Source organism: Etheostoma spectabile, chromosome 7, assembly GCF_008692095.1.
Source record: "Etheostoma spectabile isolate EspeVRDwgs_2016 chromosome 7, UIUC_Espe_1.0, whole genome shotgun sequence".
Classification (NCBI taxonomy): domain Eukaryota; kingdom Metazoa; phylum Chordata; class Actinopteri; order Perciformes; family Percidae; genus Etheostoma; species Etheostoma spectabile.
Window position 1 is genome coordinate 15,509,172 of NC_045739.1, and position 12,301 is coordinate 15,521,472.

At 37.3% G+C, this 12,301-nt stretch overlaps 1 protein-coding gene across 16 annotated transcripts in view; it reads left to right on the plus strand.

Moving 5' to 3' along the window:
- cacna1db (calcium channel, voltage-dependent, L type, alpha 1D subunit, b) overlaps positions 1-12,301 on the plus strand; it is a 76,868-nt gene that overhangs the window by 14,668 nt on the left and 49,899 nt on the right. The window lies entirely within an intron of this gene.

Below are 12,301 nucleotides of genomic sequence, written 5' to 3' on the forward strand. Positions count from 1 at the left end.
ATTTAAGCAGTTGCACATTTTTGTATTCTCAACTTGTATGCTGTATATTCAAATATTTGTTCTTGTATTTTATCCTATTATTATTTCATGTATATTGGATGTATGCACAATATCCTAGTATTTCATTTTTATTTATATTCTGTGCTGTGTGACTGATTTTGCTGCTGCAACACTGTAATTTCCCATTTTATTGGATCAATAAATATCTATCTATCTATCTATCTATCTATCTATCTATCCTATCTATCTATCTATCTATCTATCTATCTATCTATCTATCTATCTAGTCTAGCAATTCTCAAAAGAGCAAGCATTTAGTGTGACAGTGGCGAGGAAAAACTCCCTTTTAGGAAAAAACCTTGGACAGATCCAGGCTCTTGGTAGGCGGTGTCTGACGGCCGGTTGGGGATGTGATGAACAGTGGCAATAACAGTCACAATAAAGACAATGGAACAGTGACTACAAATGGTAGTCATTGTAATTCATGTCATAGCTGGGCACCGCAGGGCGTTACAGGGTGTAGCGTGATATGAGTCTTCAATACAACTGTTTATAAAATTTATTTATTATTTATTATTATTTATTTATTGTAAATAAATAGATTTTAGTATATTTTGACATTTAAAATCGCTGTGCAATAGGACTTTTAGCATTTCAAATCACCATGACCTTATTCTCCTCTTCAGCTCAGTATGGTACACTTTGACTGTGACCTAATGCACTCATTTATATTTTCACTGCAAACTCAACTTGGCCTTAAAATATTACAGACACAATGTATAACTAGGCCAACTCTTGTCCTCCAGACTGTAGACCATCTTCAGTTTGTTATTTTCATTTTAAATTAAACACAATATACTGTGTGTGTGTGTGCGTGTGTGTGTGTATGTGTGTGTTTGTATATATATATATATATATATATATATATATATATATATATATATATATATATATATATACAGTGTAGATAGGGATGAAATAATGGGACTTTGGCTCAAATGGTGAATGAAATGAAAGGCTACCCTACATATTGCATCAGCTAATGTATCATTCATCATGACCAATGGTATTTTGTACAATCACGCTATAACACGTTTTACAAGTTATTTGCTCGCACGTATTTCTCAAATAAAACACAATATTGTGTGGAAAAACAAATGTGTTTTGTGGGGATGCTAATGTGTGCTTCTTGCAGCCCATAACTTGCCATGCATGTACTGTATATGTATTTTAAGTAGCTGGGCCTTCATATTCATTGTGTTGCTCCTTCACCTCATTTTACATACAGCGCAGCTGCTGCCGTGACAACTGTGGCCATGGAGACTTGTGGAGTATCTGACGAGTAGGCTCTTTAGAGCAGAGGGAAAAGACGGAGAGAGGAGAGCAAGAGGAACAGGAAATTGAGGAAAGAGTGTTCAACAGAGGGTACAGGGGTGATGGGAGAACAAGGAGGAGATACTGAGAAGGAGGGAGAAGAGGATAGGTCAAGATGACAGGTGATAATAAATACAGGATAAAAGGGGGAAGAATTACAGAGTAGAAGAGAAGGATAGGTGAAATTAGAGTAGGAAGGATGAGAGGAGAGGAGTAAAAAGAGAGAAAGGATGAAAAGTGAAGAGGATAGATGGATATATTAGGGGAGACGTGATGAAGGGAGAAGATTAACTTGCTTTCTTCTTTGTCTCCCTCTGCTTTGAATGATACCCTGCTGTTTATGTCTTATTAACATGTTTAAACTCACTCAGCTGCTAATTGAAGTAATGCTGCTTTGATCAGCAGCGGTGTGTGTGTGTGTGTGTGTGTGTGTGTGTGTGTGTGTATGTGTGTATGAGTGTGTGAGAGGGAGATCACTTTCAGGCGGATGAAGCCATTTCACCGTGCACATCACTGTTTACTTTTCATAGCAAGGTAGATCTCTGCTGCTGTCTTCGATCTTAATTCCAACTCTGGATTAGTAAGTAGCTCTTGGTGGTCAGCCAGTACCAAAGTGGGCTGCTGTGTGTGGCCATGCTTGCGGTGTTGACATTGGGATTATGAGAAAAGAAAATAGACTCTAGAATTGAATGGGCTAGATTGGAAAACCAGTAGAGAGACAGGAAGCAAAAGAGGCTAAACTCAGCTGCTGAACCAATCTCCAACAGATAAATTGGGTATTTCTGATAATCTAATTTATTACAGGTGTGGATTTGGCATTAGATATTTTTATTAGATATTATATTAGATATTTATTTACACAATTCACCTTCCTGTAATAAGAGAGGATTCTTTTCCCAGCAGCTAACAACAAGACATAATTTAAAAAAATCAGGTGTTTTTTGTTTAAAACATTTTTCAAAGACATTTATACTGTCTTTGTACCGGCAAAAAAGGGTACTTCAGTTTAGTTTAAGTGCTCATATTATGCTTTTTGGCTTTTTCCCTTTCTTTTATTGTGTTATATATCTTTTTTGGTGCATGTAATGGGTTTACAAAGTGAAAAAGCCCAAAGTCCACCCCAAAGGGACTTTCTCAACAGAAAACACTGTTCACAAGCTGCTCCAAACAGCTCTATTGTAGTCCAGCCTTTACTTCCGTGACTAACGTGCGTCACTTTGTAACGAACGTTATAATGCTCGCCAAGTGCTAGCGTGGCACACCCTCATACGCTGCTTCTTAATGGCTAGTTGTCCTTACCAAGGTACTGTGCATGTGCGACTCCCAACAAAGATGGAACAAAAGTGAGATGCCTCACTCTGTAGCTAAAACAGAGAGCTCATCACAAAGGGTGAAAACAGGGGCTGCATCAAGATGCAGTACAACAATATGGTGTTTTTTGAAAATTAAACCATGTAAACCTATTCTGCTATAACCTCTAAATACAATTAGGAGCCTGACAAATGATCCTAACGTGAGCACTTTAAACCTAAGCTTTGAGTCTTTGGTCTGACAAGTGCGTACGGCTATTATTTTTCTTTGACCACCATCTACTGTACAAGTGGAACTTTTTGTGTCAATTGCTTCACTTGCTTTGGCTTGTCTGCTTGCTGCATTAAACTCTGATTGGAGTGTTTGTGTGAACCTCAAACTTAGTAGACAATGAGTGATTAGATTGGGTTTGACTCAATGAAGTGTAAAATAGACTTGATAATATATTAAATTAAGCAAAAATATCCACTACAAAATATACTGTTATATAATATACTGTATATTTTCACTCATGAACACTAAATGGCATGAATGATCAGCGTAGTAATTAGCAAGTAGCAATTACAGTGTTCTCCTCTGTATTCATATCGTATCGTCATCTACATCCAACACTATATCACAAGACTGACCCTTTGGCCTATATCCGGAGATGAGAGAGATGTGGAGAAAGGAGGAAAAAGAGAGAAGCAGACAGAGGAATAGGGATGCCAAAAGGCAGAGACATGAGTGAAGCAGACATGCTGTAGAAAAGAGGTGGAAGACTGACAATATAAATCATATCTGCATGTTTTTCTACTCCTGTCCTACGGTCTGCTCAGGGAAAAAGTAAGATAATTAAAAATAACTTCTTTCTTCCTTTCCTGGAAGAATTTAACAGAAGGTTACATGTAGAAGTTAACAGTAAGCTGCATTACGCAAATGAGCACCAACGATGTGCAGTTTACAACAGTTTTGGAAACTTTTTCTTAAGGTGATTTTGTAAAACAATGCAGGTATGCGGGAAGACAGATGATTCATAGTATATATTGTAATTTATTGCTTTCTGTACTTCATTTACCTCATGGAAGTGTTAGGTTGGCTGCTCAACCAATCAGACCAAACCAGGATGTTTTTCTTAAAAAGGATTTCATGTGCCCTCTCTTGTTTCTCGACAGAAGAGGAGAAGATTTAATGTCATATCGAAGCATACATATTATAACCATGTCAGTTTTTATAATGAATAGTGTGTATGTGTGTGTGTGTGCCTGTGTGCGTGTGTGCGGGCGTCTGTCATGATAATCCTACCTTACTTTTTGATTTAGATATGACATTTTTAGAGAAGTTTAGAATATATTATAAATTGTGTGTGACAAAAAGTCGCATCTGTCTTTTGACACAGAAGACAGATACTGTAAATTTAAGAAAAACCATTAGTCTTCTTGTAAAAATAATAGGAAGCACGCTAATAGTGAAGATATTGGTGACTCTTTTGTTCAGCCTGTGTTTGTGTTCTGTAGCAATCAGCATGATCATCCTCCGTCTCCATGGCCCTCATTAATCGTATTAAGACCAATGGGAACACAGGCTAATAGGAGTTGATTAGCCTGCTTCTGGTCGCCTGGCTGATTCATGCACCAGTTCACGTGCACTTGGCCTCACACACACTAGCACACTGACATAATCACACTGACACACTCTTGTATGAGCATACACCGATATTCACAAAAATATAGTAAAGCTTAAAAACGTAAAGGGTTTGGTTGGTTGGCAGATATAGAAAGAAAGGCAGAGTTGAGGCACTGTGCTTCTCAGTTTGCTCATATCAACTCAAAGGTATAGAGATGAAAATTAAAGCCTAGTTGATATTTGCCAACCACTTAAGACTATAAAACTTCAGACTAAAAAACTTCAACTCAGTGTCTGACAATCAGAGCTGCTTCTTTTCTTCTGTGTGCTGAGTTATTACTCATACATCTGCAGCTGATTATGACACATTGAGTCAACCTGGTTGGTTTTAGATTTTTTACCCAATGTTGCTCTGAATATTTACCATTATGTGAATATAGGAAGTCCGATTTACAAGGTATCAGTCACTGAGTTATGAATATGTGGTTTTTGCTGTGTAAATGGTGTGTGTGCCCTGGTTTTTAGCCATTCCAGCAGCATGACTCAAAGGATAGCAATATCCGTCTGTCAGTTGGTTGGTCTATTGGTCCACCATTTGGTCCAGATTGAAGTTTCTAAACTGTTAGGATTTCCATGAAATTTTGTAGATTTTCATCATTAATATGACTAATTACCAAATGTTAGAACGCTAACATGTAACCTAAGATAGTGAACAGTTGCTAAAAATCCGCATTGTGGGCATATGACTAACCTTTATGAAGACTCTTGTACTTGTTACAGTTTTCTTTCATAAAAGAGTAAACATTTCTCCTGACATCAGCAGAGGAGGTTGTTGAATCTGCGTAGGTGACTCCACAATAAAGAGCTGAAAGAAACCTTGATTTAACAGGGCATCACAAATGTATGACAGGTTTTGCTGTTACATGTTTTATCATTGGGATTAACTGTTTAAAGGATGGTGCCTACTCTACTACAAAAATATTAAGTTTTCAGCGACTACAAATACAAAAGATACAGTGCATCTGTATCCCAGCATTTATTACACTGAAGGATATCCTGAAAAATAAATGTACTGTCACTATTTACTATTAGTTACATTTTATACAGCCTAATAAAATCATGTATTAATTCATTACAGTGGTAGAATGTAACTAATCACATGTACTCCAGCACTGTACTTAAGTACAAATTTGAGGTACTTGTACTTTAATTGAGTCTTTAATTTTTATGGCGCTTTCTTCTTCTACTCCACTACATATATTTTAGAAAAATATTGTACTTTTTCGTCACCTACATTGATCTGACATCTTTAGTTACCAAATTCTTCATAAATTAAGATTTTTGCACACAACACAGGAAATATGTTGTTTAATCATAAATTAAACCACCCAACAATATACACGTCTACAAGTTCAGCTGAAATGATTAGCCGATTAAACACTTAATTTATTGACAGAATTGTTTTGATTGTTTCCAGTCCCTAAAATGTGAGGATTTTTCTGCATTGAGTACTTTTGCTTTTAATACTTTAAGTACATTTTCCTGATACTTACAAACTTTTACTTAAGTAACATTTTCAATGCAGGAATTTCACTTTACTCATAGAGTATTTTTACAGTGTGGTATTTGTACTTTTTTTAGTAAAGGATCTGAATACTTCTTTCACCACTGGTTTATTGTCTTATCAAATGTCTTTAGTCCACGTGATTACCATTTTCAAGATTCAAAGGCTTTATTTGAGATATGCTCAAACAATATGAATTGACGGGTGGCATACTCATATAGACACATTCATAATTATAAGAAATAGAGGGAAAAAATACATTTATATAATACAAAAGATTATAAAATGTAAAGACCAAGAACATTTTGCACACACTCAAGTGCAGAGGGCAATGTAGTAGACAAGGCTGAGGATATACAGAGGTCAGAGTTCAATATTCTAGTGGCCGGAGGAAATAATCTTTTTATATAGATCTGTTTTCCTGAGTGTAAAAGCAGAAATAATCTATTAGTGGGTTGGTGAAGAGCCTACATTATCCTACTTGCTCTTTCTCTACCTTCTGGTCCTCATGAGTGGAAAGAGTAGTCTCTGTAGAACTCTGTGCAGAGCAGATAATCCCCTGGTCAGACAATCCCTCTACTAGTAGTTAATTTAAGGTGCTGTAGGATTTATTAATGCCTAAAAAACTGGTTCATGGATAAATATGAATAAAGTTTTGTTAAAAAAAGTTCTTTATAAAAGCAACTTCCTGTTTACGTCATATGACTTGGTCTCTCTCTCTCTCTTTCTCTCTCTCTCTCTCTCTCTCTCTCTCTCTCTCTCACACACACACACACACACACACACACACACACACACACACACACACTCACACACACACACAGCATTGAGTGTTATGTCAGCTTGTGTTATTGCCAATATGGGTAGTGACATTGAGTGACCCTTGTGTGTGTGTGTGTGTGTGTGTGTGTGACAAGATGGTTTTGCTGGCCCATACGCACGCATGCACACACACACACACACACACACACACACGTTACATAACACGAGTTATATGTTGTGTTGTATACAGTACTGAAATCAAAGTGTGCATGAGTTATCAGACAGAAGCGAGCATATCAGTATAGGAGCCATCTGAAGAACATCACTTTTTGAATGTACATTTTACAGCTTGCCTTTTGACTCCAGGCACTCACTGTATTTAAATTTGTTTAAATGGATTGAGGTTTAGTTAGCCATTTTACAAGGAGAACATACTTTACGCAGTGACATGTACAATTCTGATCCTGTGATAAAACTCTTATTATTTTATAATATTTTTACTAGTAGAATGTGTACAGAGGTTGTATGGACCAACCTCGCCTTGTCTTTTGGCACCACTGGCAATATAAATTGATAAATTAATACATATTCTTTATACATTTACTAGAATAATCAGATTTTTATTAATTTCAGTGTTTAGGTTCTATTAAATCATAGGTTCTTGCAGCACTAACAAAAGCTTTATTTTAAGGGGTTTAACTTGATACTCAATTTTAATGTTGATCACACTACACTTCAATGTATCGGCATATTTATTTGCTGTAGATGCCGATAATTCTTTACATCTTATGTAGTAATTCATGTGGTCGCTGCTGCTGAGCTGCTCAAAGAAGGAACTAATGCAGAACAAAACTTCATTTCTGCGTGTGTGTGTGTCTGTCTGTCTGTGTGTGTGTGTTTATTTCTGTGTGTGCTTACATTTTAATCAACAGTGACAGCCCTCCTCAGCTTCAGTGAATCTGTGGCTCAGCTTGCCTGACTCATGGTCCTGTTTAAGCCACAATAACACACGTTTGTACTTCCATACTTGTAAGGATCTGCATTTACATAATGCACTGTCCCGCTCTAACCTTAACCATCTCAACTACATGCCTAACCCCAACCTAACCTAAACCTTAGGCTGATGGGAAGGGGTGGGGGAGAAGTAAGGATGGCAGAGTTTTCTCTTTCTTCAGGGTACAAACAAAATGAGGACCTAATACATCTGGATTGAAGCGAGCTGAAACCCAGCTGGTGAACCATCTTTGCATGTTGTTCAACTGGTTGTTCAACTCAAAATGTGTAATGGCACCAAAAACAAATCATTAGAATGCAGAAAATAAAGTCAAGTGTAGCACAGAGGGATTCTGGTAGATTTAGGAAATGATACTTTGTTTTATCGATTTGCAGTTTGTGGTCACAAACAAATATTGTATATATGTGAAATATAAATCATGCAACATAATTCATATGGAGGGTTCAGCACTTATCGGCTCCTCATTATTGCAGAGAGACAAATAAACCTTTTGAGATCTTTGCAGTTGTTCTCCAATGAGGCTGTGCACCTCAGAAAGGACTGAAGCTGCTCTGTGGCTTACTTAATATGTTTTCATTTAATGTTGCTATTTTGTAAGATGATCTCTGAGGCCATTGATGAGCACATTTTTGTGTTCAATAGTTTCAGTATTTGAGCAAGATCATAGAGGAAGGAGATTGAGGAAAAAGAAGCACAGTCTTATTCTCACACTAGCTTTGATATAATATCACAGATCTGAAGAACAGTGACCTTTTTTTAAAGGAATAGTTCAACATTTTGGGAAATACTCTTGATCTCCTGTTGAGTCAGATAGGAAGGCACTGTCATGTCTGTAGGTTAAATTTGAAGCTTTTCAGTTTAATTTCTTCATAATATATTATGGATAATAATAATAAATTAATAGAAGAGATAACAAAAACTAACCCTGAAGGAGATAGATAAAATCACATTCAGATATTTAATTAGGTAGTCATGTGTGGTGGTGGGACAGTGCAAAAAATGAACTTGTCTGTATAACTGCAAAGATTCACAAAACATAATGTGGTGCTTGTAGAGTACAGCCAACTCACCACCGCTGCGAGTTTCTGTTGTTGCAGAACACAATTACAACAATTATATTCTTGCCATTATACAGCCGTATGGAGAGTTTACAATATACAGTAAAACAACTGCAAAATATTTTGGAGGAATTTGGCGTTTTCTCCCTTTTAGCCGTAACTCTAGTGTTCACAAACAGATTATCAGTGAGCGGTTTGACAATAAATTACTCTATTTTAGACTTCCATTTTTTTAGTGTCTCTAAACTATTCATTACACTGATAATCTTTCCTTCTGTCAGTCCCTCTTCTTTTTCTTCATCTTCTGTTTACTCTCCTTCATTTCCTTCACTTCTCTTTTTTGCCGTTTCATAATCCATTCCTCATCCTTTCTTGTTTTCATGCTCGACTCTTATTTTTGTCTCTCTGCCCTGCTGTAATTTAGTAACTCTAATCCTTTTCTTCATCAAATGATTGGGTGCAGTTTTCCAAGCCAAAGTTAAAACCCAGAAAAAAGTTTAATTATGTTAATTAATAAACATTATTTCTCCTCCATCACAAATCAACTGTCTAAATTTTACTTTTAGTTAGCTAGATCTCCTGATGAAAGGCGTATGGTTCAGGTGTTATGTGGCAACTGATAAAATTGTGAAAACATAAAGAATGTTTTAAATGACAGTGTGCTGACACATGTTTTCATTGTTGTCTTCTTTTGGTCAAGCACCTGCCCTTAAGGGGATTTGCATGAGCGTGATTCATGCATTCTTTAACTGATGTAACATTTCAAACTCAGTAGCAGGATAGCAGAAATGCGTTGTGTTCTGGTTCTTTGAGATCGCAGATTACTAACATTGATTTAAGACTGGAAAAGACCCTTGACTTTTGATTCAGCTTGGCCACAAACAAAGCTAAAGATTTAGCAAATTATACCGTGATTCGCTTCCTCTCTAAACTACTGAACGTTAGTAACCACTACATTTATTACTGCATGATAAAACCAGACATTTATTCTAAAAATTACCTTGTTCAACAGTTCAGGAGATGTTTCCGGTACAGCAGTCATGGAGGAACTGGGTTGAAAAAGTGAAGTAAGACTTAGTAAGCCCAATATGTTGTGCATTTGTCCACTCAAGTGTGGGAACGGTTCATGGGGACTTCTGAGTGCAGGAAAGACCGGCAACTATACAGCTCAATCTCATAAGTGGTGATTGTGGTTTAGCCAGCAAGGCTAATAGGTCGATCAATAAAACGTTGATGATAGGGAGGATAAGGCTTATTGGTATGTCTCAGATCCCTTAGTCTATTTATGTTAACAGCACAACTGTTTGTTTTTGAACCCAAACCATACAGTTATTGACTCCTCCTGACTGAAAACATGCTCCACGTTCTCTATGTATCCAACAACATCATCTGGGTTATTTTGTTTGTCCTCTGCACAGAGATTGTGAGCTCTCTTGGCTTCGTCCACCCACATTTCTTGTCCAGCTCCCAAAAGAGGGGATTTGGGAGCTTACAGGATGCACTGCTCCTCCTTAAATCAATTAAGCTGTTTCATTTTCTCTCTGCTTTGTGTGCCTGGGCCTGTGTTGTGCTGTGGTAAGTAAATACATCTTAAGTTCAAGTCTAAGGGAGTGGAGGACAAACAGACACTTCACATCCTCCTACCTGCCTTCACTACAAACGTAGCCACTGGTAATTAACTAGAAGAACATGCACGTACAGTGTACATATGGTGTTCATTCAATTTTCCATTGTTTTCTTACAGGACTTCATTTAGGCCTATTCTTTTACCACTCACACAACACCACTCACTGCCATTTTGTAAGTTACTAAAGCCAGTAAAACCAAATTTAGGCAACATGGGTGGAACCTGAGCCAAGCTGTTGCTGGGCAAGCATTATGTCAATCAAGATAAACCCCCAAACATGTTTTGATCTGACCGGGTATGCTGCACCACAGCCAGTTGTCTTAAGTATTTCAACTTCAAGTCTCATTCTCTGCCCACACATGAAACAAGCCTGATTTCCATGGCAACGTTATTCCTATCCCAGCTGTATCACAAACACTGAGGGAGATTACCACGATGCACTTGTATAGATGACTTCCCCTAGACGTGGGAAACATGAACAGTTGTAACCTATACCTTTTAACCTCATTCATCCTTTTGGGAAGCTGCTTACATAAAACAAAACTAAACACTCTCTAGCTCTTCAGAATACCAATGTGGGTATTGTATTTCCCGGTTACCTCCCCAGTTCCAACAGAATAAAGGGTTGTCTAGAGACGAGGGTTGACAGGGTTCGGATGTCTCTTTCTGTAGACATCTTGGTCAGCACTCAACCACCCAATATTTCTGTCACACAGCACCACGTGTTACTGTCCTATACTCTCCTGTGCAGAAACCCTCTGGGGATGTGAGAAATAAAAGGGATTTAATATTTATTATGTAACAGCATGCCATGTGTATTAAAGCTATCATGAGGTTTGTAATAGGGCAAAGACTTACTTTTCTGTCTATACTAAATCCACTCCTGTACCCTGCAGGGAGGAGGGGATTACATGACAGCGTAACAGCCAAAAACGGAACTATGGGTTTAAGTGCAAAATGAGTTTCTGATTTAGTTGCTGAAAAAGACAAATTGCAGGACTGAAAAAATAATTATGTATGTATTCATACTTAAAGGGATAGTTTATATATTGAGAAGTAGGATTGTATCAGGTACTTATCCATGGTCAGTGTATTACCTGCAGCAGATGGCAGTTGGCACACATGGCCTCCCTTCCTGCACTCTGTTTTTCTGAAAGCCAAACAAACGCCCTCCTCCTCTCTCTCCCTTTGTACTGACTAGTACATTTAACTCTCGGATGAATTATTTTTGATACGCTGTGTATTTACTCTCATCTGATAACTTCACCGCTAAACTCTCTTCTGCTCCGATCGCTAACACTCGTCAGCTCACACAAATTCGCAGAATGTTAAGATTACTTAGTTAAAACTAAAATAACCCAGGTTGAGCTAACCACAGTGATTACAACTCTTTCTGCAGCAGCTAAATAGTCAAGCCATAATCCAGTCCTTTCATCGGAAAGCTTTCAATTTGAAGCGGTGCTAGGAAGTGTTTTGTTTTCATTTACAGCGTTGCACATATGCACCTGCCCCCAGAAAACCGCTGTATGCTGCTCTTGTTTTTGTCTCCATGATTCATTGTGTCACGGACAAACAATTTGTTTGTCAGTTTAACTTGCATTTGTATAGGTAGAGACAACCCAGGAATAGAAGGGACTAACAGTAGATACAGTGGTGTATTTAGGAGGGTCTGCTGATTGTAAATTTGTGTGAAATTAAACTCAGTCTACAGATTTTCTTTTAACTTTTTCATGTAGCCTTTAATCAAGTACAAAGTATATCTTAAAAACACAGAGAATAAGCATTGCTTGATCTAACTTTTCAACAATCAGTCGAAAAATCCAATTATAAAATTACAGTATACCTTGTGCTGCAAATAAATTATATAATAAATGATATACTGAATGAATAAATAATATGCAGGCCGACACACTGTCTCGACGTAGTAAAATCAGCATGTAAACTTGCATCTAAATAAATGTATTTAATGTTATCTCTGTAGTTTT